Consider the following 4,812-nt stretch of genomic DNA (forward strand, 5'->3'; position numbering starts at 1 on the left):
TGATGAAGATGTTGAACAGTGCGGGCCCGAGGACCGAGCCCTGCGGAACCCCACTGCCCACTGCCCACATCCTTCCAGGTTGAGAAGGACCCATCCACTACCACCCTCTGGGTGCGGCCCTCCAGCCAGTTGGCGACCCAATTGACTCTGCTACTCTGTGAAAAATTGCAATCTCCATTTTTGGCAGAGCTTGTTGGCAGGAATCCCTCTAATACCTGTATTGCAGAAAGAGTTTGTATACAGAGCAACTTTCTTTCCTACTGCTGTCTCAGTTAAAAGAAAGTCACCCCAGCTTTCCTCAATAAGTAACAAAACTTTGCCTTTTTTTTTTTGCTATGTTCACATGGCTGTACACTGTACCTTCATACCCAGTTCTTTGGCTATTTATATTTTCAGATTATAAAATTTATAGGGCAGGGATTATCTCATTTCTGTGTTTGTACAAGAGCCAGCATAATGTGACCCCAATCTGAACTGTGTCATCTGTTACATAACTGTTTACTTATAGGAATACACAGTCCAGGTTTCTCCCCAGTTCCACCCCACCCTACAAAAGTTTGTCATGTAATATGGATTGTCCATTCAGTTTCAAAATTTCTAAATAAAGAAAAGGAGGCCAGACACTTAAATTATGAAATGGCAAAGGGAATTAAGATGAAAATCTATATTTTGGCCGCTTAATTCTGAATTAACATGAAATGATGATGCCTTATTTCAGTGTAGCCTTCTCCAGCCTTGCAAATACCTGTGCACATCTAGAGGTGGCCAACCAGCAGCATTTGTGCCACAAGTTGCATGAACAGCCTCTGTGTGTGCGGTAGATTTGCGAGGAGACGGGCAGCACATCAGCAGATAGGGCAGAAAGCAGAACAGAAGACCAGGCAGGGAGCAGGAAGCAGAGCAGCAGATCAGATGGAAAGGAGATTTAAGTGGCATTCAGGAAGAGCATGGGACTAACTTGTGGCATGCCTGCCAAAAAGTCTGGCCCCCACTGGACTACAGTATGCAGGTTAGTGCAGGATCAGAATAAACATTTCTCCTTGAACCTTCTGAAATGATAGCAGCAGTTTCTGATCACCTGTATTTAAAAATATGCTACAGAATTCCACATAAATAATCCCAGGAACTGTAGTTACACAATTTATACACTTTCTAGTATCTCTAGTTGGCTAGAAGACTCCATCTCATCCAGGCTGACTGTAACAGGACCTGTTATTCATGCCTTTGGGTGTGGTTACACATCGCCCTATGGCAATATAGCAACATGGTATGGTGATGCAGCGATCACAAATCTACATGCGATCACCAGCTATGTCAGCGTAGCGGTGCACTCCCCAGGTACAGCATGCTGCTACGGTGACAGCGGCAAAACTTAGCTGCACGCCATGCACACAGCACAGTAACTGCCCACCCGTACTGTGCCATGCTTTAGTACTTCCAAAAGGAAGTACCAGTACTTTTGGAAGTACTATGCTGTAGCAACATCACCATATGATGACCTGTAGATGTGCCCTTTGTTACCTGTTGGACTCACTACAGGAATGGGATATCTGGGCATAAAGCCTTCAGCAATTAGGAAATTCCTGTTAGTGAAGAATTCTGCAGCAAATTTCTCTGGCAACACAGGCATGTTTAATGAACACAACAAAACTGCCCTTCACACACTACTCCGTCTTCTTAGAGAAATATCAGATCACGGTCAAGGCCTTGGTGGCCTAGGCTTAGGATGTCAAGACCATTTTAACTGCTGGGAAGGCACCTTTGGTCAGCAATTATGCTTCTGTGGCACAATGGAATTTGCCATAATGGTGAAAGCTCATCAGAACGTTCTCAAGGAAAAGTCTTGAGTGTGCAAAAGGCATTCTCCCAGGAGCTGAGGACTATCAAAAGCCTCCTCACCTGCTTTAACTACAAGACAATACTATTTTTGAGCTTGCCTTCTTTAACATACATAAGTATCAACAGTTAGTTGTATATAAAAAAAAAATAAAAACCTCCTGAAACAAGACACTTCACTGAATCCATTCTGCTGCTGGGGAGAGGAGAGAACTGTATGTGATGTATTAGTCCTATTTCTTAATGTACTGATGGAAGGCACTGAGAAGATACCATGGTGATGAGCATTTACACTAGAATGGGAAGCCTTCTTTCTTGGATGTTACTGTATTTATATAAATGCCAGGGGTCTGAAAATGAGGGAATGCCTTCAGTAAACATATTTTTAGAAACTAGACCTGGTACACACATACCTATAAACATGCCTCTCCCTCTATCTATATATACATATACAGGCATGTTTATAGGTGTGTGTGGAATACATACATGCATATATATACATATATATACACACACACACACATATATACACATACACACACAACATATATGGTATAAGTAAATTAAGTTTCGAACCATCAAGCTGAGTCACCTGGGTCCCCCTTCAGTGGGACTCTGCATGGGCTGATGAAGATTAGCTTGTAACCCTAGGTCTTCAAGTGATTAAAACTACTCATGTGCAGAGTTGAGCAGGTATAATTGTTTGGTACCTTGGAGCCTAACTCGTGATTTCTTTTGTCTTTTAAATACAGGAGTAGTTCCTTTGCAGCTCCCATTTTTACATGCTAGAGCAAACTGTGCTACTTAGGCTTGATAAAAAGCTCAGTACTGAACAGTATATAGAGATATAAAAATACTCCTCTCCCAGTGGGGCAGGGGAAAAGCAGCAATTAAAAAAAATTGCAACAGCATTAAAAAAATTAATTTTGTTTTCAATATTTGTTTGTTTAGAAAAGCAACTTTAAGACAATAAAAATGCACACTAGAAACAACCCATTGCATCTGCTGGGCCTCAGACCTGTGGATGTTTCTTTCAGATCATTCACTGCTAGTCTAAAAAGGTGTAAATCCAGTGAAGGTGGAGTGGCAGCCATTATGCATCACTAGTGGCAAACCTGACCCAGTAAGAAAGTTTTCCTAGGCAAGGTTCTTGTTTAGATGTCATTTTAACCCACCACCCATGGCCTGTCCTATTTTTGTTTGAGTCCCACAGGTACTAATATTCCACAAGGCTTCAGCTTTCTCTGACATTTGAGATCAGACACAGGCTTTTTCACTTCTAGCAGGGAAACTGAAGCATCTCTTTTTCTGGGCATACTATCAATGCTGTATAATGAGTAATTTTCTTTAATACTGGAAATTAAATGCATCATTACTCCATTTAGTGGCCATCTTTCTGCCTTAAGTCCGACAGAGACAGAAGAGTGGCAAATAAAGATTAATATCTATACAGAAGTTTGTCACTCCTGCTGATGCATACATCATCCTAACTTGATGGATCAGGTTGCTTTGATTTGGGTTATAAATTTGGCACCTGGGAAATAAAAGTTTTTACTACAAACATGACTTTATCAGTCTTAATGCTCCTGTGGTATAGGTAAGTACTTACTCTCTTTTGGGGAATGGAGGTAAAAGTATTAAGTGACTTGTGGCAGGTCACAAAGGGAAGAAAAATCCATGTGATCCTGGATCCCAGCCCCAATAGTTCAACCTTCCCCTTTCCCAAACTCAATGGGAAGTATTTAAAGATGTCCTACTCTGAAACTGAACAATGTAAGAGCAGTACTTTCTTAATCAACAGATGTGCTTTCCTTTATATAAGAGCCCCTCCTTGGCATTTTCTAAGGGGGACCTCAAATCTGCCAACTCTTAAGTTTCACTTGTTTTGTGACTACAGAAGAATGCTTAGAGCAGTTCTTTTGTTGCAAAGAACTCAGAAAGACCATAACTGGGCAGGATATTCTTAACATGTACAGATTCCTATTTGAAATCCCAGGTTTATCTTGTCAATCATAGTTGCACTCTCAATGGTGCTAACTTCGTGTGAATTCTCATAGCACCCTTGGAAGGTTCTCAAGGCACCCCAGGATGAATGACACACTGCTTGAGAACCACTCTCCACAGCCATTGCTGCAACAGAAGTTTGCATTGCCTTACTTCTGCAGTCCTGCAGAGCACCCCCAACCACCACCACCAAGTGGGACAAGCTGGATTCTTTGCTTTGTGCACCCCGCACCGAACTGTCGGCCACCTCAAGACCCATTAAGGAGATGATGGTAGACACTCTCCTCGAGCTGAGGGACTGCCAATGCCCTTCAAAACGAGTTCAGTGGAATGGCCTGAGCGTCTCACCAGCACGGCGATTCTCAAACAGCACGCCACGGGTGCCGTGAGACTCTTGCAAGGGTGCCATGGGCAGCCATCCAGTGGCAGCACCATTCGGCATGCGAATGGGAGTCACAACATCAACCCAGAGACTGCTCAAGAGGAAAAAAAAAAAGCTCTATTATTTTCCTGTAGGCAAAAAAAAAAAAAAAAAAGTGGAAACCAAGAGCTGGCATTTCAGAAGGGTGCCAGGAGTCTATAGCGGGGTGCTGTGAGCCCATCCCAGGGTGCTGGGAGTCTACCCAGGGGCTGCCGCAGAGCCCCAACCGCTGGCCAGTTCCTACCCTAGCAAATGCTGCCGGGGAAGGGGGAAGGCACAGCCCGAGGCGAGCAGGGAGCCGGGCGCGCCCCGCAGCCAGCCAATGCCCGGCCGCCCTCACCTGCCGCGCGCCTCAGGTCCGCTCCGCACCCCGCGCTGCCCTTCCCCCGGCGGCCGCTGGGTGGCGCCGCTCTGCCCCGGCCTTTGTCTCTCAGTCCCTGGCGGGGCGTGAGGGCGCGCGGCGATTGGCCCGGGCGTCTGCCAATCGGGGGGCTCGGAGCCGCCCAGTGCCCCCGCCCGCGCGGAGCTGAGCCCGGCTGCTCCCGCCCGCC

Source organism: Crocodylus porosus, unplaced genomic scaffold (genome assembly GCF_001723895.1).
Source record: "Crocodylus porosus isolate Cpor-Errol unplaced genomic scaffold, CroPor_comp1, whole genome shotgun sequence".
Taxonomy (NCBI): Eukaryota; Metazoa; Chordata; order Crocodylia; family Crocodylidae; genus Crocodylus; species Crocodylus porosus.